The following is a 25251-nucleotide window of genomic DNA, read 5'->3' on the forward strand; positions in this document are numbered from 1 at the left end:
TCTTTATTGATAACATGGAGATAATTACTACCACTTTATGGAATTACTGTGAGGATTAAATGAGATAGTAATAGACTAGGCATTTGCTGCATGGTAGGAGCTCAACAAATTGTTGTAGGCGTCGTCATCACCACCATCATCCTCATCATCTCCTCTTTAGTGGTGAGTTTGGGGTGCATCGTAAACATCCGCCATGTCTTCTGGGTTCCCAGGACCTTTTGAACACCGTTGCTAACTCCGAGAAATAACCATCTGTGATGGGTATTTTTATGTGTTAACTTTTTATGGGTACTAGGCTATAGAGCCCAGTTATTCAATCCAACACTCCATCTAGGTGTTGCTCAGTTGACATTAAGTAAAGGAGATTATCGTAGATAATGTTGGAGAGCCTCATCTAATCAGTTGAAAGTGTTAAGAGGAAAACTGAAGTTTCCCTGAGGAACAAAAACTCCTGCGTCAAGATGGCTGCATCAACTCCTGCCTGGAAGCTTCCAGCCTTCCGGGCTGCCCTGAGGGTTTCAGGCCCACCCCCACAATCACATAAGCCAATTCCTTAGGATAAATCGCATATACCAGCCTTACAAATTCTGCTTATGGAGAGCAGAACCCAGAAAAATCAGTTCCCCAACCTCCATTGCTGCTGGGACACAGGCACACGACCTATATGTCAACTCTCACCTGTGTGAGATACAATTTCAGAAATGAGAAACTCAACAAAGGCGGCTCTATTCAGAACCTGCTGCAGGGTGGTGGCAGAGGCATCTAGCTTTCAGGGTCAGCAGCGGGTACAAAGTCACTTCCTGGGGAAAAAGCAGCCTCAGAGGGGTGGGCTGGAGGTAGGGGGAGTGTTCCTCTAGTGCCAGAGGCAGCAGTGTCCTCATCAGGTCAGGTCTGCAGTGGGATTCTGGGAGCTTACCTGTGAGCATGATTCTCCACCCTCCCAACACTTCTACGAGCTATGGCAATGTGTGGTTTTTTTTGTTTTTTGTTTTTTGCAGTTCGCGGGCCTCTCACTGTTGTGGCCTCTCCCGTTGAGGAGCACAGGCTCCAGATGCGCAGGCTCAGCGGCCGTGGCTCACGGGCCCAGCCGCTCTGCGGCATGTGGGATCTTCCTGGACCGGGGCACGAACCCGTGTCCCCTGCATCGGCAGGTGGACTCTCAACCACTGCGCCACCAGGGAAGCCCCGGCAATGTGTTTTTGATAAATGCCTTTCCTGCTTAGAGTCAGTCTTGCCATCAGACACCTGACTTATCCAGAAATTGGGACTAGAAGTCAGTCCCAGCTACAAAACATTGGGAAGGAATGTGGGCTTGGTTATCTGACTTAGTTGGAAGGGATGGCGCTTAAGGGCCAGCTGGCAATAAGGAAGGGGACCAGGCAGTCCAAGGCATGACTCCTGAAAACAGTGTTTTCCTGTGGCTGCCTTGAAGAGCACATTGAAGGCAAAGCTCAGGGTGATCTAATGGTGCTGCCATCAAATGGTATGAAAAGTATGAGGAATTCAGGGCCGGACGGGTGGTAAACTGGCTGCCCCCAGTACACTGGACAGCTCACCAAGAGGAGCACTAAGCCCCTCCATTCTGCTTTTGTTAGAACAGTATCCCCTGACTTCCCTGCCTGCTTGAGGGCCTGGAATGCCTCACCCACAGGAGTTACTTGGCCCGGTAACTCTAAATCCCTCCAAGTTCCCCTCACCCCCGGCCATCACCACTCATTGCCCTGAGACCTATCAGGAGATCAGAACCCAGCAGTCACAGGAGGCCAAATATAAAGTCAAAGTTGGGAAGAAAAGGCATCTGTATTCAAAGATGTGCAAGAACCTGCTAATTTGTGCCAGAAAGAAGCATGGAGGCGTGTGTAGGGATTGATTCTGAAGATGCTGGGCCAGGGAGGCAAGAACATAACATAGATAGACCTGCATTTGTCAACTGGAGTGCTCTGACCAGAGTCCATGTTTAATGGACTGTCTTGAGCAGGTGATTACTATTCTAATTACTCTCTCTAATTGATTGGTGGACTTAATCCTGAATTCAATGGCAGCCAACATAAAACAGAGTTCCAGAAATTTCACGGCCTAATGTAGAACGGCAGCTCTCAAGCATGGCTGCACATTAGAATCATCTGAGGGGCTTTTCAAACTACTGATGCTAGGGTTGCACTGAAGACCAATTAAATCAGAATATCTGTGGATGGGGATTTCCCTGGTAGTGCAGTGGTTAAGAATCCGCTTGACAATGCAGGGGACATGGGTTCGAGCCCTGGTCCTGGAAGATTCCCACATGCCACGGAACAACTAAGCCCATGTGCCACAACTACTGAGCCTGCACTCTACAGCCCACAAGCCACAACTAATGAGCTCGCATGCTGCAACTACTGAAGCCCGTGCGCCTAGAGCCTGTGCTCCACAACGAGAAGCCACCGCAATGAGAAGCCTGCGCACCGCAACCAAGAGTAGCCCCCGCTCACCGCAACTAGAGAAAGCCTGCCCCCAGCAATGAAGACCCAAAGCAGCCCAAAAAAAAAAAAAAAAAAAAAAAAAAAATATATATATATATATATATATATATATATATCTGTGGATGGGGCCTGGGCACCAGTATTTTGTCAAAGCTCCTCAGATGATTAAAATGTAGACCCAAGGTTATGAAGCCCTGATGTAGAGGAGGGAGCCATAAATGTTGGACTAAGTATATGAGATCTGTTCATATAATATGTCAGGGGACATGTCATTCCCTAGACATGTCCCCTGAAAGGGCCCTGAAAACACTCTCTTTGCCAAAGTATTGAGAATTACATTAATAAGGAACGAATGGGAATGTTTGAAAGGCACTATTGTAGCTCTTATCTGTAGTTTGGATGTGCTAGTGGGAGAGACTGCATTAAAATGGGTTCCCTGATATCAGCAGGGGGTGAAGGGATACAGAGGTGGCTGAGGCCAAGAGGTGGCCTAGCTTCCAGAAGGTGCTTCAGGGTCACGGCAATCAGCAGATTGCAATCAGCACTCGCATAGTCTGACCACAGAGTTTTTTGGAGTAGCCAAGTGATCATGGGGTCCTTAGGACTAAAATAGGATGGCAGCTAACTGTGGTGCCACTTGACCTTATAACCCCAAACCTCTAGTTTGGCCAACTGGAGCTTAACTCGAGCCACCAGAGCAGTTCCCAGATCTGAGTTATTTAGAAGACCCAGAATTTCTGGATAATGTGATGATGTCACAAGTATGTACATAACTTCTTATTCCTAACCTGGGATAAACTGGCTTCTTCCAGTGGCACTGAATGGCTTAGTAAGAGGGGTACGAAGTCCCACTAATCCACTTGCCAGAAAATGTCCCTTCCTCCCCAGTTTGAAAAGGCTCTCCCCACCTTACTTGAGCCCTGTAATGGTATCACCTAAAGAAGTTACTTTCATGGGGAAATCAAAGTTTCTCCAGGCTGCCCTTACTCCATGACATCACCACTCTCCCAAACGGACCAGTGGCCATTTCCCAGGGTAACTACGTTCTGGGGACAGGGAAATCATCAGACCATTTGAGGAGCATTGGACATCTGCTCTGAGGGACCCAGGACTACACTCTGGTACTAGTCCACTTCAGTCAGCCTCCTGATATCTTACACACTTATATCCTAGCACATAATGACTCATTTCCCAGTTCAGCAAGAGGAAGAATCCCCACACTGACTCTTTGACCTTGGACTAAAGACAATTATAGTAAGAAGGAGGGAGTCCCTAGAGCTTCTCTTGCATTCCAAAATTAAAAACAATAGGGACTCCCCCTCACCAAGATGATCTGGTACTGCCACTCCTGTTTCCCCAGTTTGCTAGCAGCAAAGACCATTGCTGGGCATCTGATATGGTACCTACCTCAGGTACCCAGTGGCAGGTTGTTTATAATCCCTTCCATCTTGAACCGGGCAATGGGCTGTCCTCAGGTAGTAAGGGCCCACTCTGGATTTGAATTTGCCCTCCATGGTCACCATGTTTCTTCCAGCAACATCATCAGTAGACTTACTGAATGCTTTACTCCATCATTGCTGTATCCCACACCACGTGCATCTCAGCAGGGAATTTATTTCAGAGTGAAAGAACTGAGGAAGTGAGATGAAAACTATGGCATTCCCTGGTCGTATAGGAGGTTAGAATGTTTAAGAAAGACTCAGTAGTGTTTATACTTTTACTTCTTCCTCAGCCACAGGGATTGCCCTGCATGTGGAAAATCAGATGTAATGCAAGATGAAAGATAAATGAATTGATGCTGTATTTGGCTTCCTCCCACCCTTGGGACAAATAGAAAATAATGTTTTGCTATGAGCAAGTGACTTACCTTCCGATGCTTGATCATTTTGGTTTTCCCAACAGGTGAGAAATGGTGCCTGGAGTAGGTACAGTTGGCGTCCCACTGAGCTCCTCTTTTCCTGGCCAGCACACCCAGCCCCCAGCTGCTGCGGGTGTCAGTGACTAATGGATTCCCTTCTCCAGGGAATCATCCTCACCCGAAAAAGCCTAGGAGGTTCTGCCCTCCCGCAGAAGCAGCTGCCAGACAGCGGTGAATGGTCTGCGTGTCCAAGGGCCAAAGGCCTTACCTCCAGGTGGAAAAACTCATGCCTCCGAGCTCCCCGTGGGATTAGGCTGAGACTAGACTTCAGCTTGACCTACACGTTTGCCTAGCCTCCTCTTTGCCCTATCCTGATTCCCTCACTCCCTTACAGGTTTTACCTGGGAGTAGTCCCCCAGTAAACCCCTGCCTCAGGCTCTGTTTCTGGGGAACCCAACCAAAGACAGTGCCTCAGGGGTGGTCAAAGGAGGCAGACTCTGCGTGGAATGGGGCCAGCTCTGCCTGGCCAGCACTGTGTGCTTGTGGGAAGACTCTGGGAACTCCACTGGGCTGATAAGCCAACTGGGGGCCCAGAGGAAGCCCAGCGTAACCCTGTCCCCTGCCAGGCTCACTTGTGCACACCACTGCACGGCTCTGGAGGAGCAGGATGAGCTCATTAAGAACCATCTGTGCCACCTTCCAGCACAGCAGGTATTTTTACTATATGGCAGGTACTGTGTCCCTGGGCATCTTCAGTGAGCTCTATGATTCATTCATAAGATTGGCAAGATGTGCCAAAGGGCATCCTTATTATATTTAGCTGGGACTGTTTTTGAAAGACTCAAGGTTGGGAAGAAAAAAAATTAAGTTTCATGGCTGCAACTTGTGCTGTGTTACATACTGAACTGAAAACCAGGAGCTGCAGTGACCTGGTTGGGGTAGTCCTGTTCTCAAAGTGGCTCCACGGAGGAGACCGGCAGACACCAAGGGCGGGTGGGAGGGGAAGGCTGAGTAGCTCACTGTGGTCCCCAAGAGGCGTGGGGGGCAGGTAACGCTCCCACTGTAATTGTGGGACAGGGGGGGGCCGCAGGGGAGCAGAAGGGGCTGGCATTTGGTGTCCAAAGACAATCATTCAGGTTCTGACTATGATCTTCACTGACTACAGGCAGACCCTGGAGATACTGTGGGTTGGATTCTAGACCACAGCAATAAAACGAATATCACAATAAGGCAGTCACAAGAATTGTTTGGTTTCCCAGTGCACAGTCTATTAAGTGTCCAATAGCACTGTCTAAAAGAACAATGTACATACCTTAATTAAAGAATACTTTATTGCTAAAAATCCTTAACCATCATCTGAGCCTTCAGCAAGCCATAGTAGTAACATAAAGACTACTGATCACAGATCACTATGACAAATATAATAACAGTGAAAAAGTTTGAAATGTTGTGACAATTACCAAAATGAGACAGAGAAACATGAAGCTAGCAAATGCCGTTGGGAAAATGACGCCGACAGGCTTGCTTGATGCACAGTTGCCACGAATCTTCAATTTGTGAAAAAACACAGTATCTGCGAAACGCAATAAAGCAAATTACAATAAAAGGAGGTCTGCCTGTACATTTCCTTGAGCCAGTTCCCTTCCTTCTTTCCACCTGCTTTTCCTTTCCTGTAAAACCCAGCTCACAAGATCTCCGCAAAGAGGCATGTGAGAGAATTTATAAACTGTGAAGTGCTGGGCAGAACAGCAGTTGTTAGGGAGAGACTAAGAGGGGACCCTCAGAGCCTCTGGTATTTCCTCTCCCTCCTGGGCAGGTAGGCTGGGCAAACTCCCGCGATGCCCTGGGGGAGGAAGTATGTCAGAGGAAAACACTTTTCAGCCATAACTTCAACCACCATGTCACTTTGTTCTCACTAGTTCCTCTGGGGAAGGGTATTTTAAGGGTGTTTAATTGACGCTGCCTGTTTTGGTGTGGGCAGCTACATGCCCAGACAGGATGGGTTGGAGCTGATCTATAGTTTGATGGTGGAAAAGATTAATTCTGGGCCTGCTCAGCTGTCAAGATCCTCTTCTGTGACCACACAGTCACAGATACACAACATCCCAGCACAGCATGGATGCCCATCCAGGTCTGCGGCAAAGGACAGAGGCTGGGCAGTGGCTGCAGCGTGCTTTGGTTTACATTTCTCTTCCCGAAGACGGCTGTTCAAGGAGAGATTTTTGCCTGTCTTACATATAGTCAGTAAAGGAAAATGTGTTTGCACTTCTCAAGTCCTGTGAACCACCCCAGGGAAACAGACTTGAGCAACCCCTTCTTTCGGTGAGTTCTCAAAGAAAAGACCTTTGCTTCATTAGTAAGCACAAGTTCAGCCTCTTCTGGGTACCCAGCCTCACCCAGCCTCATGCTAGGAATGTGGGCAGGGTTTCAATAGATGGCAGCACTCCAGTTCGTGTTTACCAGCCACTAGGGCAAACAGTACTGGACTTGGTTAAGGGACCCTGGCCAAGTTACTTACCCTGTCTGTGTCTCCTCATCTTTAAAATGGGAGTTCAAAAGGTTGCTTATAAGCATGAAATGAGAAAAGAGAACAGTTTATGACAATGTAACTGTGGAATATTAGAGCTAGAAGAGACCTTTAACTGTGGTAGCTCGTTTCCCCAAAATGTCCCTCCCCCTCCACCAGTGAACCAAGCCTCTCAGGACTCACATCTCCCAGTATTCACTCCCTTAGGTCATAAGGAGCCTTGAGGTTTCCATGACTGGGTCTCTTGGGTAGTCTACTTTTGGGATTCTTGCCCTTAGGACCCAGCTCCCATGCTGTGTGAAGCCCCCAAGTCACAAGGAGAAGCCATGTGTAGGCGCTCTGCATGCCACAGCTGAGCTCTCAGCCAGCCTCCAGAATCAACTACCAGCCATGAGGGCGAGCCATCTTGATGGCCAACCCAGTCGAGCCTGTTGATGACTCTAGCCAACGTCTGATGGCAACTGTCTGAGAGACCCCAAGTGGGAACTGCTCAGCTGAGTCCAAGTCAACCCACAAAATAGCAAGTGATAAGAAATTGTTGTTTAATCCACCAGATGTTAGAGCATTTTGTTATATAGCAGTGGAAAACTAGAAGGAAAATCTTCTATTTCAGTGGTTGTTAAAATCTGGGGGACATGGGCTCCTTTGAGAATAATAATAGTACTCACTACATTCTAGGCCTTATGCCGAATGCTTTACTTAAATAAATAAGATTAAATAAGAATTCCTCATAACGAGGAATCCTCATAATGAACCTCTGCAGTGGGTACCTTTATTATAATCCCCATTTTACAGATGAGGAATCAGAGGCTTAGAGAGGTTGTCTGATGAAAGCTGAGGCCTCTTTCCCCAGAAAAATGTCCTCATGCACCAACACCGATAACTGACATTTCTCTGTTTGAGAAGCCCTGATGAATCTAACTCGTGTACTTGACATTAGCCAATTGTGGGGTACAGAAGTGCAGTAATTGCTTAAGAGTACTGCCTTAGTTCACAGGAAGCCTTTCTCAAGTTGGCACAGAAAAGTCCACATGAGCCAAAAGCTGGTGAGCTGCCCTAAGTAAACAGGCACCTCAGTCAAAACACGTCCTTTATACATGGCTGCTCCCCAAGCAGAGTATGTGTGGCTGTGTGTGTGTTTAAGGAATGAAACTATAAAAATGCTGGAAGACAATAATGTCTGTTACAGCTAACAGGAAGTTTGAGAGAATTATGGAAGATAGAAAACAGATGAGCCTGAGCTGATTTGGCAAAGTGAAATAGGATCAGAGAGGCTTTCTTCTCTAACTCCTAAGGAAATGACAAAAACACTAAGCAAAAATAAACAAACCAGAAAATTTTACTAGTAGGAGCCAGACAAAGGCATAACCTAATGACATAAGAATTCAAGAAGCGGTGACAAAGGGGAGAAAAATAACTCAGAATACGGTGGAGTGCAGCCTACCTCCTACATGTAACTCTGGTGAGTCAACAGGATCCTCAGAATTCTACTTATAGACCTATTCTGGAGAGAATGTGACATTTTCTTTTCCTCTTCTATTTGGGTGGGGGGCTGGGTGGGAGAGTAAGAGTAGTGGAAACAGCCACTGAGGGGAGAAGGGTGGTACTTTCTCAGATGAAAGCAAGGGCTTTAGGACTCCGCAGTGAATTAGGAGAATATTCACCCCTACCCCACGCTCTCATGTTACAGAAAAGTAGACAGAACAAGAAATACTTGTAGCGAAGTTTCTCACAGAATATACTCTGTGTGGATATAGCAGTCCACATTCAAACTAGGAAAAAATACCCCAATAAACAAAAGGAAAGAAAAGGACAAAGCCTGCCAAAGATAAGTGAAGAACATATTCTAAAAGAAAACAACTCAAAAAACAGAACATGAGTGCTTCTTCTCACAAATTCAACAGAACAAGAACTGAAAGGTGAGTTCATAAAATCAATAGACCACAGTTAAACCAGATTTTTCAGAATTAAGAAAACAAATCGAGGACAAATACAATATCATAAAAGAATTAATAAAAATATTACAGGGACTTCCCTGGTGGCGCAGTGGTTAAGAATCCGCCTGCCAGTGCAGGGAACACGGGTTTAAGCCCTGGTCCGGGAAGATACCACATGCTGCGGAGCAACTAAGCCCGTGCGCCACAACTACTGAGGCTGTGCTCTAGAGTTCACGAGCAACAACTACTGAGCCCACGTGCCACAACTACTGACTCCTGCTCACCTAGAGCCCGTGCTCCGCAACAAGAGAGGCCACTGCAATGAGAAGCCCGCACACCGCAACTAGAGAAAGCCTGTGCATAGCAATGAAGACCCAAAGCAGCCAAAAATAAAATAATAATTTTTTTTAAAATTTACAAACAGTAAGAAATAAAAGGCTCAAAATCAAATTGCTATCATAAAAGAACTTATAATCATGACAATGCAAAGGAAAAATACAAAGATATTAATGCAATTAGAAAGAAGAGAATAGGTATTATGAACAAAGATAAGTCAATGTAAAGAGAACAGAATGACTGAAGAAGAGTAGCAAATAATTTGAGCATCCTGAGATCTTCTAGCAACAAAATATCTTAACACGATACACACACACACAATCTCCTTTATAGCAATGAAATAGTCTGCAAGAAAGTAAAGTAAGGGAATCATCTGTGATTTAGAAAATCAGCAGGAATACCAGCCTTTGAAGGTAAATAAAAATCAAAAAGCACTTCCCAGCCTGAGGTCATCTTTAGAGAAAAGAGACCTAGAATTTCCTCACATAGAAGCTAACTGGGGTGAGGGGTGGATGGGAAAAGAGAACAAGCCTTAGATGTGAGTAGTGATACAGACACAGAGCAGCAAAACCTGGCATCAATCCGGGACTCAGAGGGGGTTACACCCTGAGAAAAGGGGTGAAGTAGAAGAAATACTGCCTATCAGAGGCTGATTACAAGAAACAATGACTTAGGACCAATTCTGTTGGAGGAGAAAAAAAAGCTTCCCCTGAGATTTCAAGGTCACTGGCCAACACTCATATAGATTCATACACTGAAATATACCAAAAAAATCCCAAGGTAAGAATTTAATTTAGAGGGACCCAGGTCTTTAGTGCCTAAAACTCCTGACAGAGGCAAGCATGTACCTTCAACCCAGGCCTCATAAAACTCCTGCAGGCAAAGTTCCATCATATATGAGCTCACAATATAAAACCAGAAAATGCCGCAATAAACAAGCCACTGTGATGAGTAAGAGACAGCAAGGAAAAAATGTTACTCACAAAGATTAGATATGAGAATTATCAAATTGAAAATATTATTTTAATATGATTATGTAAATAACAGAGAATTTAAAAGAAAAAACTATACAAATGAGCAGCAAATGTACTACAAAAGAACCAAAAAGACTTCTTCTAGAAATGAAGGCTATAATAAGAATTAAAATATCTATGAGTTGAAAAGCAAAAAAGAGCTGAAAAAAGAAACAGTGAACTCAAATATAAATCTGAAGAAATTACACAGAACGCAGCTCAGAGAGGCAGAAATATGGAAAACTTTGGTTAAGAAAATGACAAGATGGAGTGAGAAATTTCAACATACATTCAATCAGGGTTAGAAAAGCAGATAACGGAGAGAATGGGGGAAGAGGCAATAGTCAAAGAAATAGTAGCTGAGAATTTTTGCAGAATTTGGTGAAGATGTGAATCCTCATATTTAGAAAGTTCCCAAAAAATCCTAAATGGGATAAACAATAAAAAAGGCCACATCCAGACATCGTAGTGAAAAGACAGAATGCCAAAGACAAAGACAAGATCTTAAAAGAAGCCTGAAAGAAAAGATAGATTATCTACAAAAATATAAAAATCAATATCTGACTTCTCAAATATAGAAGCCAGAAGATAGTGGAATCAAGTCTTCAAAGTGCTGACAGAAATAACTGTCAACTAGATTTATAAACCCAACAAAACTATATTTCTGGAATGAGTGAAAACAGAGCACCATAGGGGCAGGGTCAGTAAATGATAGTGCAGCTGCTCAGAGAATTATGCCACCATTTAAAAAATAAAAAGAAGTTATGACAACTATTAGTATCCTAGAAAAATTCTTAGAATAGTGAGAAACAGGACCTGCACTTGTATGTTAAATAAGCCTACCTAGGACAACATAATACAAGGAAATAACTTCAATGGTATTAGTGATGGTAATAGGAGAGTGGGATTTTGAGTCACTTTAAAACTTTTCTGAAATGGATTATTTTCATAGAAAACTTGAATTTCCCCAGGCCTCACCAAACTAGAGAAACAAGTTGAGATCACAGTAGCAAGAATAAGTTGCACTAGCTTTGACCTCTAACAGACTGGTGGACTAACACTGGCTGCTTGAAGAGCTACACTGTGATGTATTCTGAAGCCCCACTGAAGTTCAAGGGCACAGAATGCTGAAATCAATTAATCATGTCTGCCATGGGAGCAGAATCAGAAGCAATAGCATATGACCTTTGTGTTTGTCATTCTAGACCTAAAGATTCCAATTTGCCTATGGCTTTTCTTTTAAAAACTGAGATATAATTAGCACACAGCAAGGTGCAATGATCTTAGGTGTTCAGCTTGATAGGTTTTGACAACTCCCTACATCCTTGGAACCACCACCACAAGCAAGATATGGAACATTTTCATCATCCTGGAATGATCATTTTCATCATTCTCAATCTGATGGGCATTTGGGTTGTTTTCAGTTTGAGGCTATTTATAAATAAAGTTGCTTACGAACGTTCATATACAAATCGTTTTGAGGACATGTGTTTTCATTTTCTTGGGTAAGAAGAGTAAGAATGAAACTACGGAGTCAAAGCGTAGATGTATATTTGTTTAACTTTACAAGAACTTGTCAAGTTTCCGAAGTGGTTATACTATTTTGCATTCCTACAGGCAGTTGTTCCACATCCTCACCAAGAGGTGGTGTCATTCTGAGGTTGGCCATCCTAGTGGCGTGAAATGGTTTTTCACCGTGGTTTCAGTTGTTATTTCCCTGATCACTAAAACATTGGAGACCTTTTACATATGCTTAGCGGACACTTGTATAGCTCTTTTGTTAAGTGTTCCTGTGTGTTATTTATTGAGTATTAAAATGGTTTCATCCTTAAAAGGAAGTGTATGGGAAGCTCCTCTGTGGGCTGGGGTCTGGCTTCTGTATCAAGGTTATTTCGTTGTTGTCATTGCCACAGAATGCAGAAATTCCCATGACTGTCTGGCTTTCTTACCTCCGGTAACCAGGTGCTCTTTCCTCCTGTTTATCTAGCTCCTGAGCTCTCTGCCTTGGGACCTCTCTTACCCTGCCTTGAGATGCTGCAGTCCTGAATTCTGCTTGCCATCCAGCCACATGCCCTTGGTTGCCCTGGTTCAGAGTGTGGGCCTGTTGTTTGGTTACCATCTCTTGGGCCCAGCTCTGGCTGGTCCAGCCCTGCCCCACCTCTTAGTTCCTCCTGCCTCCGAGCTGGGCATTTGGAAGTGTCTGCTCTGGGAAGTCTGGGGGTTCAATGGTATTGATTCTACACCCATTAGTAGCAGTTGTTAAGAGACAGGGTGATCTAGTTGTCTGGCTTTGGGGCTTGTTTTTCCCTTGAGTTAAGTACTTTCCGGGTACTTTTCTCCCAAATGGAAAAAAGAAAAAGAAAACTATTTGTCACTATTCTAAGTGGGAAAGAAAAACGCTGGCAATGAGAGCAGATGGAACTTCCATTTTCTCCTCTTCTCACAAAAGCCTCTTGTCTCCATAGCCTATGGCCACTGTTCCCAGCATCCTCCTTATGCATTATTTCTCTTTTTTAAAAATTAATTTATTTGTTTGTTTTTATTTTTTTCGGCTGTGTTGGGTCTTCATTGCTGCACGCGGGCTTTCTCTAGTTGCGGTGAGTGGGGGCTACTCTTCATTGTGGTGCATGGGCTTCTCATTGTCGTGGCTTCTCTTGTTGCGGAGCACAGGCTCTAGGCATGCGGGCTTCACTAGTTGTGGCTCACGGGCTCTAGAGCGCAGGCTCAGTAGTTGTGGCACACGGGCTTAGTTGCTCCACGGCATGTGGGATCTTCGTGGGCAGGGCTCGAACCCGTGTCCCCTGCACTAGCAGGTGGATTCTTAACCACTGGGCCACCAGGGAAGCCCTGCATTATTTCTTAATTAAGATCAATATTTTAGTTGTGGAGAAGTCTTAATCATGGGAATAGAACTTGCATCTCTCTGGCTGTGTCTTACCAAGACAAGTCAAAAGCACCATCTCTCACTGGGTGGTTCACAAGCAAATAAATAAAAATAAGTTAATAACCAGGACTTTTCCCTCCATGGATCCAGCTGCCTGGCATGTCCAGGCTGGAAAGACAGTGGACACAGCTGGTAGAGTACCAAGGACCACCGCTGCGGGGGCTTGTTGCAAATTTTCTGTTTCCAGGCTGCACGAGAGTGTTGGGTGGTGGTGTGACCTGCACTTAGACTCAGCTATGTCATGAACTGACCATGACTGGGCCTGGTTCTTACTCTCCCCCACCATGTTTTCACTTCTGTGAATGGGAACAACAATGCCTGCCTTGCCCATTAATGCAGTCAACAAGTAAATATCCAGCCTTGTGCCGCATGCTAGGGAAAGCACTTGAACAGCATAGAGGCTGTCTCTGGCTTCATGGAGCTAGCATCCTGGTTGAGGAGTTGGATATTAGAATCAGGAAATAAATAATGTGTGATAAGCTTTACAATGGGGAAGTACTGAGGATTATGGGAGCCTGGAGGAAGGGCACTTAAAGCAGGTGCAGAGGGTCACAGGAGGTAGCATCTAAATGGTCCCCAAAGGAGACTGGGAATTAATTGGACAAGGAGATATGAGAAGAGCATTCTGTACTGGGAAGAGCATGTATGGAGGAAGGACCTCAGTAAGAGAAAATGCAGAGTGTGTTAAGGAAAGTAAAAGACTTTCAGATGACTGGGCCTGGAAGGCATAGTGGGTAGAGAAAAAAAGAGAGCTGGAGAGAGCTGGGGCTTTAAGACAGCACGGAGCAGAGACAACTCCTGTTCCTACTATGTCTTGTTCAAATTCCTGACCCAAAGAATCCACGAGCATAATAATAAATGGTTGTTGTATGCCACGGAGTTTTGGCGTAATTTGTTATGAAGTAATGGTAACAAAGTACACATTATTTTAATGAAGTTCAGTGACATCAGAGCAATGGAAAAGTAATGCTTACAAAGCTTTGAATATCCCTCCTCTTGTGTGTTCCAAGCATCCATATTGTTGTCCCAAACGGGTGTTACTCTTAAGCTTGGTGCAGACAAGAATTTTAATCTTAAGGCATGTTTCTTTCAGAGATATCAGGGAATCTGATTTAGGCCATAGCAACTCATTAAAGTCTCCTGCTCTCTACTCGCTAACACCTAAAACTCCTAATACTTTTTCACTCTTCTGCTCCAACATAACTCTCATCCATGCTGTCTTTTCCCATCATCAATACATTTCCAGGCAACGTGTTCCTTTTATGTTGTACAATCCTGCTACGCAAAGCAGCCTTAGGAGTTCTTATTACAACATAATTGCCTTTCTTTTGATAATCAACCCGTATATTTTTTCTTTTAATATTTAAAGCTGGAGAAGGGGAAAATGTGACCTAAGAAGAAACAAAATCTGAATAGTCCTATCTGTAAGACAACTGAATTTATAATTAAGAAAAAAAAAGTTCATTACAAGAACACTCCAGGCTCACTGGTGAATTCTATCAAAAATTTAAGGAAGAAACAATATGAACATCATATAACCTCTTTCAAAAAATAGAGGAGGAGGGATTTCATTTTATGAGGCTAGCTTATCTCTAATATCAAAACCTGACAAACACATTACAAAAGAAATACAGACCAATATCCCTTATGAACCTAGACACAAAAATCCTTAACAAAATATTAGTAAATCGGGCTTCCCTAGTGGCGCAGTGGTTGAGAGTCTGCCTGCCGATGCAGGGGATACGGGTTTGTGCCCTGGACTGGGAGGATCCCACATGCCGCGGAGCGGCTGGGCCCGTGAGCCATGGCCGCTGAGCCTGCGCATCCGGAGCCTGTGCTCCGCAACGGGAGAGGCCACAACAGTGAGAGGCCCATGTACAGCAAAAAAATAAATAAATAAAATAAAATTAGTAAATCAAATTTAACAATGTTTAAGAGGATAACGTTTCATGACGAAGTGAGGTTTATTCCAAGAATGCAAGACTTATTTTACCTTCAAAAAGTAATCAATGTATATATTAGTTATCTATTGCTACATAAAGAAATCACTCCCAAAATGCAGCATACTAAAGCAATGAACATTTATTATCTCACTGTTTCTGTGGGTGAGGAATCCTGGTGCTATTTAACTGGGTTTTCAGGTACAGGGTCTCTCATGAGGCTGTAGTCAAGGGGTCAGCCTGGATAGTCATCTCATCTGAAGACCTGACTGAGGGAGGATCTGCTTCATGATGACTCATGTGGTTCTTGGCAAGATTCAGTTCCTTATGGGCTGTTGGGACTGAAGCCCTCAGTTCTTCTCTGGCTAATGGCCAGAGGCTTCCCTCTGTTCCATGCCATGTGGACCTCTCTCTCCAGAGGGTGGCTCACAACATGGCAGCTGGCTTTCCTTGGAGCAAGTGAGTGAGGGAAGTCACCCATGATGGAAGCCACAGTCTTTTTATAACCTATTCTCAAAAGTGACAAGCCACTACTTCTGCTGTATTACATTCATTGTAAGTGAGTCACTAAGTCCAGGTCATTCTCAAGTAGAGGAAATTACAAAAAGGCATGAATACCAGGAGAAGGGGATTACTGGGGACCATGTTAGGGGCTGCAAACCACATTGTAGTTCAACCCATTAAAAAATCAGAATAAAGGACAGTAAATGTGATCATTTAATTTACGAAGAAAAGTGTTTAACAAAATTCAACATCCATTCATAATAAAAATTTTCAGCAAATTATTAATAGAAGACAACTTTCTCAACCTGATAAAAGATATCTATATAAAACCTAAAGATAACATCATACTTAAATATGAAAGAGTGAGCGCTTTCCCCCTAAGAATAGGAATAAGGCAAGGATGTTCACTCTTAACATTTCTATTCACCATAGTCCTAGAGGTCATAGCAAGTTCAATAAAGCAAGAAAAATAAATAAAAAGTAGAAATATGGGACAGGAAGAAGTGAAACCATCTCTATTTGTAGACAATATGATTGTGCATATAGAAAATCCTAAGGAATCTTTTTAAAAATTACTAAAACTAATAGATGAGTTTAGCAAAGTCACAGAATACAATGTTAATATATAGAAAAATCAGTGTTATTTTTATACTGTCACAAACAATTAGAATATAAAAATTTTTAAGGTACCACTTATAATAGCACCAAAAAACATACAATATTTAGGATAAATTTAATGAAAGATGATGTGCAATACCTCTGCAAAAAAACTACCAAAAATGCAGAGCAGATTAAAGATTAATGGACTAAAGGAGAAAAGTAACCACATGACCATTTTAATAGAGGCAGAAAAAGTCATTTAACAAATTTCAACTCATATTTATGATCAAAAATCTATTTTAGAAAACTAAAAAAAGGAACTCCTTAAATACAGCTGCCAAAAACATATATATTCAGTTATCTATGGCTGGATGACAAACTATCCCAAAACATAGTGGCTTAAAACCACAACAATTTCATGACTCTGTTGGTGCTGAATTTGGGCAGTGTTCAAAGCTGGGCCGTTTTTCCGGTCCATCTGGCATTGACTGAGGTCACTCACCTGCATTCCAACAGTAGGTGGGCTGGGTGGGAAGGCTTCATTCACCTCTGGCACCTCACGTTCCTCCTCCTGGCCTCTCCCTCTCTGCGTGGCCTCTCATCAGCCAGTAATCTAGCCTGAGCTCCTTTACGGCACAGCGCAGCCTCCCAAGGGCATAGCAACACTTCCAGCACATTCCACTGGTCAGAGCAAGTCACAGGCCAGCCCAGAATCACCTGGAGGGGAAAACAAACTCAGCTCTTGATGGAAGGACATGATGAACGGACCATCTTTCAAAGTTACCTACCACAATGAATGGATGAAAAGATGAGCAAATAAGTGAGTTATAACCTTCCTTCTGATTCTCACGCTGGTTAAAGAAATGAAGAAACTAAACCCCATACTCCTGATTCTTTTTAGCCTGTCTTTCTTTAAGCAGAGAATAAACTGGTGACAGATTTTTTTATGTCTTTGCTGGTCTGTATAAATTCCAGTATGGCATTAGCTTCACATAAAATGGCTGACAACTTTTAGCATCTTCCTTTAGTGTCATTTTAGTTCCTCCTGCCCCCTCCTGCCCTCTTCTCACATTCAGTTTCTTATTATTCTCTTCTCCCAAATTCAAACCCAGACTACAATCTCTCATTTTGGGGTGAGGAGGCTAGTTCCACTTTGCCCACCTTACAAGACCCAAGGAAATGAGACTCTAAGTAGTAAAATGTCACCAGTCTGGGGCAATTATTTTTCAGAACTGCAACCTTCCTACATGGCCGTTAAGTTTTTATCCCCCTGGCACATCCATGTCCTCCATTTGGAAGGCAAGTTCTGGTCAAATCCAATTATTATGTGGATTTCTGGGCCTTCAGACTCAGTAGTTACTCTCTGGTTTGACTCGAATCCCCTGACCATACTTTCATGGCTCTGTACCTAAAATATAGTCGAGCTTTTATAAAAAACTTTTATAAAAGCTTTTATAAAAACCAATAAACCCAAAGGCCCATTCTGACTAACAAGTCAGGTGCACACAATACAAACTGTAACACAGGGGAGTATGGGAGAGCCAAGGCCCTTTCGTTTATATATATTAAAAGAACACAGCCGGGCTTCCCTGGTGGCGCAGTGGCTGAGAGTCCGCCTGCCGATGCAGGGGACACAGGTTCGTGCCCCAGTCTAGGAAGATCCCACATGCCACGGAGTGGCTAGGCCCGTGAGCCATGGCCACTGAGCCTGCGTGTCCGGAGCCTGTGCTCCGCAACGGGAGAGGCCACAACAGTGAGAGGCCCGCGTACTGCAAAAAAAAAAAAAGAACACAGCCTGTTCCAGGAAGCCAGTGACTCAAAATCATTGCAGAAACCAACGCAGAATTCCTTCCATGTATAGGATTTTTCTTCCTTAAAAGGCAGTGTATAAAAGGGAACAAACTAGCAATATTTCCTGGAATTTGGAGGCCAGACAATGCCTCAATGTTTCTTTATCATGGGCATTCTGGAGAAAGTCCCTCAGTGCTGGAGGGGAGGAAGAGAACACCCTGGGAGCCATGCTTGCCCACAGCATTTCAGCAGATACTGGAGACTGGCAACACAGATTGTATATATTACTTTGAGGAGAATGTGTGTGTGTGTGTGTGTGTGTGTGTGTGTGTGTGTGTGTGTACGTGTGCACCCTGGTGCCCATGGCTTTAATAATGACCTCATTCCTTTCTCTTTTAGAAAAGAGAAAAAATACATAATTTGAGAGCTCGAAGAGACATTTGAGACACACCACCTCATTAACAAATGAGTAAACAAAGGCCAGAGAAATAGAGTAACTCGCCTGAGGTCACACAGCTGATTGGAACCAGGGCAAGAACACAAGGCAGGTCTCCAGTCTTCTAGCTGGAGAGTTTGTGCATCACTTAAATATAGGTGGACACTTACTAACACATCACTATGTACTTAGGTACAGGGAATTTGATCAAAATGAGCTTAAGTGTGCAGACTCTAGACGATGCTATTCGATACAGTAGCCACCGCACATGTGGCTTCTGAGCACTTGAACTGTGGCTAGAAACACTGAGCAACCAAATTGTAAATTTTATTTAACTTTAATTTATTTAAATGTGAATGCAAAAACCACTACTTGATTCAGTAACTGGGAAACTTTAAGTCTATTTGGAACAACTTGAGTATGTGTATCTATATATAAATTTTATGAAATATAAAATACAGATCAAGTATTTCCAATATGGTGACTGAATTGAGATGTACTCTAAGTATAAAAGATATATTAGATTTCAAAGACTTAGTATAAAAAATGTAAAATATATCATTAGTAATTTTTCTGTTGACATGTTGAAATAATCTTCTGGATACATTGGGTTAAATAAAATATATTAATTTCACCTACTTTTTACTTTTTAAATGTAGCTACTAAAAGAGTAAAACTGCATATGTGGCTTGCATTATGTTTCTGTTGGACAATCTAGAGTCAAACTGTCCACACTGAAATTGCTGCTCCACTATATTCCCAGCTCTGTGGCCTTGGGAAGATTATTGGGTAGCTTTGAGAAGCAATTGTCTTCTCTGAAAAATGAAAGAGAGAAAGGCGTGAGGATATCTTTCCCCTTTCTTTTCCTGTTTTTGGCCCTCACTGTGTGATGACATGGTGTTTGGGGCAATGGCAGCCACTTTTAAATGATAGGGAGAAATGTGGCCAATATACAAAGCGCACAACAGCCACTCAAGAAGCGCTAGCTGAGTAAATGACATAAGTAAAATTTCCTGGCATGTGGTTGGGTTTAAGAATCCATCATTCCCTCTCTTGCTTCTTTGCCCCCACATCCCGAACACTCTTTCCCCGTGACCTCTCCTTGTCTGCTCCTGAAAAACACATCTAAGCAGATGTAATCCAGGGCAGACACATGTGTTATTTGCATATGATTTGCCAAAATTTGTGTGTAATTGGCTTCTGTCTACAGAATCTGATCTCTGGCTATTTGATTTTAATGCTGAAATTAAGATATACAGGAGGGTCATTCCCTCTGCCTCCCTCAATCTATCTTTCTACTCTTCCTTCCCAGCTGGCAGCGTTGCCCTGGTAAGTGGGGGGTCAGAGGTCTCTAAGGGGTGAGGAGATGCTAGATGAGAGGGGCAATGGGCCAGGAATGGGACACTTTGCTTTTATAACACGAGGAGCAGCATGAGTGTAAAGGGTCCCGACCAGGCTAAGGGCAAGGGTATCCTTGTGATGTGGCTGGACTCTGCTGATCTGGGCCTGGAAGTCGGTCCTCCCAAAGCTTTGAGCTGATGGGACTTTGAGGGTAAGAAGAGATCAGGGCTGAGGGAGGTGGGGTGATATCCTACGGGGAAAACAAGAGCACATAATAGAGACTGGGAATCCAACAGGAATCGGGGCCAGAGGTGAGCAGGAGAAATGTGAATGCCCCAATGCCCAGAGGTGTTTCAGAGACATCAGGGTGTCTATGATAAATAGGGCAGATTTCCAAGGTGATTTTAATAAAACTTAATAAAATCCAAAATGACAAGTTGATGCCTGCACATTTAAGGATTCGGGGAGGGGCAGACTGATCTGTTAGTTACAGCAGATCTCCCAAACTGTGGATTCCGATCTAGCTGCTGACACCTTCCTCCTAAGCATGGCACCCCACCCATCACTCTCATCCATCCCCTCTGGAGACAGCCAGCCCCTCCCATCTACTTGTCCCCCCAGGTCTACCCAGCATCTTCCATCACCCTCATTCCCTCTGGGACCACCCAGGACCTCCCTTTCCCACCACGGTTGTCTCAGGCTTCATGATCACTGTCCAAGAGTTAGGCAGAGAATCTGGGACAGGGCATGGAGTTTGGACCTGCACATTTAGGCCCACACAGCACGCATGATCTCATGCACAGACGGACACAGTTGCATTTTAGCAAGTCATACCCAGATAGCATGATGTCCTAGGTAGAGTTTGCTATTCTCCGAATAAGAAATACCATGAACTTCACACTTTGCCTCGCCAGCCTGCAAGGTGCCAGACAGATGCTTCCCTGATGCTAAAGATGGTCACCACGAGCCCAAACACTCCTATGCTTAGCTTACATTTTCTGCCTGGCATCTAGAAAATACTTCATGCAAATCAGCCCTCTCAAGGAGGCTGAAGACCCTCAGGTGACATTTTAAAGCAGTTGTGCTCTAAAGTAGCTTTGAATATGAAAAGGAGAAAAAAAAAAACCTCACAAAAAGTATTTTCAGCTCCTGTGGTTAGTTCCCAAATACCAGTACTCTAAAAATTACACAAGAATCACCTTGAGAGGTGTTTAAAAATATGGATGCCAGGTTTTCAGCCCCAGGGATTTTGATTCCACACGTCTTGTGTGAGTCCCAACACCTGTGTTACTAGGATTTTGATATGCAGCCAGGGCTGAAGCCCACTGACTTGGACCATCAAAGAAAGGTGATGATCTGTACTTGAGTCTGTTGCCACCTGGGTATCACTTGCAATTGGGCAAGGATCTCTGGAAACAAGGTTCCCAGGTAGGGAAGGGTTGTATCTCCATCCAAACAGTATGCAGATTTGTCAGGAGGCAACAACTTGATCTAAAGTTTCAGTAAAGGGGGTAGCTTAAGCAGGCATACCTAATCGTCCACCTATTTGAGACATAACCATTTATCTTCCTTCCTGTGGGACTTTTGATATAAGGAGAGCTTATCTGCCCACCTCGTCCCCAGCCATTTGGACATTTGATTTTTCATTAACTGTAATGAGTAAAATTAATAATGAAGCCCGTGGTGCAGGAAAATTTATGTTTCTTGTACACGAACCTTGTCGAAACAGGTACCAGGCGTTCTAAGGAAGACCTAGGATTTATGTCAAATTCCTTATTAAAGTGTAAGAGGAGAAACAAAGTCTGTACGTTTTGTGTTTTGTCTAAAACTGTGAGGCCTCCTCACTGCTGCCTGGGTTGTTACCATGCTCAGATAAGAAGGTTGCCCACTCCTGCCGCTGCTCAGCCCACTTTAATTATTTTTACCCTCAGTCCCCAACATCCCTTTAAACCATTCTTCTCTGCCCAGATAGACTGTTACACCTGTCTTTGCAATTCTGGGAGAGACGCTTTGAAGTGCCTTTTCAAAATCCCTTGTTAATGATCTGGTAATTATTGTGGTGACTTTTCAATGAAGTGTGAAGTGCTCAGCTGGCTGTCAGCTAAGAGAATCCCCAGGCACCTGGAAAGAGGGACACGGGAAGGGAGAAAGCAGGGGAAACACCCTGAGCCTAGGTCTGTCCCAAAGTTACAGGGGCAGCCCCATCGGGCCAGAGAAGGGCCCTGCCTGAGGCTGGCAAGGCCACCAGGAGCTCCTGTTGGCAGATGAGAGCTCTCCGAGTCCTGGGAACAGTCTGACTATAGAACCTGGGGAAACTATATAAATGCCCCGCAAATCCCCAGCAGTACCCTAGTGGGCAATGCCACGTCCCACGGCTGGCTGCAGGGAGGAGCCACACTCCTGCACTCAGACGACAATACTGTCCTCGGTGCCCCTGCCCCAGTGGAGTGCCTCCCTTCCCTTCACAATCCACATCCATTTTAAGCCATCAGGGCTGCTGTCCAGAGAGGCCCTGCAAGAGCTATCGATGCTTTTCCTCCTGTCCTTCAGATCCCAGCAGCCAGTGGGGACCAAATGTGGTCCAGCTGTGCTGGGCACTCCCCACATCTGGAAGCCCAGTATGCAACCCATCTCCACACCTGTGCTCCCCAACATCCCGCTTCCACTTGTCAGAGTAAAAGGAGCACCCCAGGGACTGAGACAGCGTGTTGGATCTCTCACAGCCTGACGACCCATCATAACCAAAGAGGCTGCCGCATGCATCAAGGCGTCCTAACTGGCCCAAGTTCTCGCAACATCCGAGCTGGCCCTTTATCCCCCTTACCCCACAAAAGGAAGACAGTCCCAATGAAGAGGAGAAGTGCCAGCCCTGAGGACACATTTGACTGTGGAATCTTAAGGAGCCAAGGACATCATCTGGTGCAGGCCCCTCGTTTTACCAATGAGACACTGGAACTGAAGAAGGTGACGTGATGTGCTCAAGATGGAAGGCTCACCAGCCAACACCAGGGCAGGACTAGAACCAGGTGCCCTGGGGCTTCCCCACCTCCCGTGGCTTTTCCGTCAGTGCCCACCATGAGTCTGGGGTGACTTCATATTTTCACGTGCTGACTTGGCCTGGCTCCCCTTCCTCCACCAGCAGACAGCTGTGTCCCTGGTCATCTCTGACATGCGCTTGGTACAGTGGTGATTGAGTAGAGCTGCCAGTGAGTTGACTGGTCCCTGACCTGGCTTCTGGGGCCGGACTCCAACCTCTGCTGGCCCAGCCCTGCTCCCAACACTGCTCCCCATCCTGGCACCTTCTCTGGCCTGGATACCATGGAAGTTGCCCTGGTTAGTCGCTGGAAATCATCTTTCCAAACCATGGAAAGATCTGGATCTCTTTAGTTAAGCAAATCCAGATGATGGGCAGTCTGGGATCCCCTTCTCTGCTTCTCTGGAGAAAACTGGGAAGCAGATGCCCCTGGCATAAACATTTTTATGTAACGTTTTCTATCTCCAGGAATAGTACTCTAATAATATGTGACAAGATGGAGCAAACACTGTTCACAAAATTCCTCTTAGGGAGAGTATTCTATGTGTTCAAAAGAAATGCTCCAAGTCAGTGGTTCTCAAAGTGTGTCCCCAGACCAGCAGCCTCAGCATCACCTGGAAATCGTCAGGGGTCTTGTTAGAGATGCAGATTCTCAGGCCCCACCCTGCATTGCTGCATCAGAACCACTAGGGTGGGCCCTCCAGGGGATTCAGGAGCAGTTACAGTCTGGAAAGCCAATTTTGGTGGAAATCGGGAAGCTCCAGAACATGCTCCAGTAGCAAAATCCAGGGCTCAATGGCCTTGTAAGAAGGAAGGGTCTGGTTCCCTGCATGGCTCAGGTCAGGGGAGTCCCAGGATAGATTGGGAGGTAGGATCCAGGGAAGAACTGGATTGCTCTTTACAATAGAAGGGAAGGACTTCTGAGGTCCCCTGAGGAAATCTAGGGGAGAGGAGAGTAAAGACAGTGAGGCTGGGTGCTATGTGGGAAAAAGGAAGAGAGAGTGAGACCCCCATAACAGGGAGTATCTCAAGACATTGTCGGTGGTATCACGAGCCTTATGCAATGTGCTCTCTCCCCAAACTGCACAAAGCATCGGTGAAGGTTATGCAAATAACCAAAGTTCTGGGGGTTCTACACTCTGGACACCATGAGAGGAGCTAAAGTCTGCATGATGGTCTCAATGCCACACTCAGCAGAAAACTCTCGTAAAGAGAATTGTCACGGCTGCGTACTCTTTCATAAGGAGAACATTTCTCTATTTCCTAGCCATCCCCTTACTGGGGGGCATTTTGTTGGTTTCCAAGTTTTCACCATCATAAACATGATAAATGTCTTGGAGCTACAAACTTTCTCTTTATTCACGATTATGACCTTGGAACACAGATTCACAAATGCTGAGCGATTCAGTTCAAATGCTAATTATATAGAGAACAGAAATTTCCCCTGAGATTGAGCAGGGGAGGGAGTGGTGCTCATTTATGAATATGATTAAGGAGAGAAAAAAGTGTGTTCTTTCTTTGAGAGAATTAGAGGGGTTCAAAGAGTAGAGATGGCATTCTGGGGGCTGTGAGAAAAGGGAGTAGAGGGGCTTCCCAGTAAGATTAAAGCAGTGCTAAAGCTGAGGGTGTTTTGAGTGATAACAAGAGGGCTGACAGATAGCTGCTGCATGTATTTGGTTGCATGTGTCAGACACGCAACTCTAGCCTGCTTCCAGTTTCACAACTGTGCTTTTAAGCTCACAATCTGGTCAGAACAGGGGCAGTGCAGGCTTCAAGTCCTGCTAGATCAAGGGTCACAAATGATAACAACAAGCCTTCCGGCATCTCTCAGAAACTGCTATTGGTTATTCCTTCCTACTGTAAACAGGCTTTCTGTGTGCAGGGAGAGGAGAAATGGGCAGGGGGTGGAGGAAGGAGTGGGCAGAGCTGCAGACAACTCCAGTATTCCTTCATCCCAGCCAGACATGCCAGAGGAAAGAGATGCCTTCTCTCCTCCAGCTTCATGTATCAAATCCCAAGGATGGTCTCTGATTGGCTGGCTTGGGTCACATGCTCCCGGGGCAAATCATTAGGGTTAGGTGGCTGGGGCACTATGATTGGTTAGGCCTGGGTCACATGTTCATCACTGAAACCAGGGTCCAGGTACTCTAACTGGTAGCACCACCAAGACCATATGGATTTAGGGAGCAGCAGATACCCAAGAGAAAGGAAGGTCCTTTCCTGAAGAAACAGGCAGACAAAACCAGATATTCACTATCTGTATTCCTTCATACCCTGGCAGCTACTGTTAGTCCATCACAGTATTTCCCCCTTGAGCCAAGATTCAGCCTCAGAATCCTTCTGAACACAGCACTCAGGTAATGACTTCCAGCCAATCCAAGCTAGCCTACAAGATAAAAGTGATCTGCCATTTTGAGGCTTAAAACAAGATGCCAGATCATTGATGAACAAGAGACTAAAGTGAACTGGATTTAAGAAAGGTGTAAGCCACAGGGGTCAGTTCAGAACCCTAATGGGTCCCCTCTGGGAGA

The sequence above is a fragment of the Phocoena phocoena genome, chromosome 10 (genome assembly GCF_963924675.1).
Source record: "Phocoena phocoena chromosome 10, mPhoPho1.1, whole genome shotgun sequence".
Lineage (NCBI taxonomy): Eukaryota > Metazoa > Chordata > Mammalia > Artiodactyla > Phocoenidae > Phocoena > Phocoena phocoena.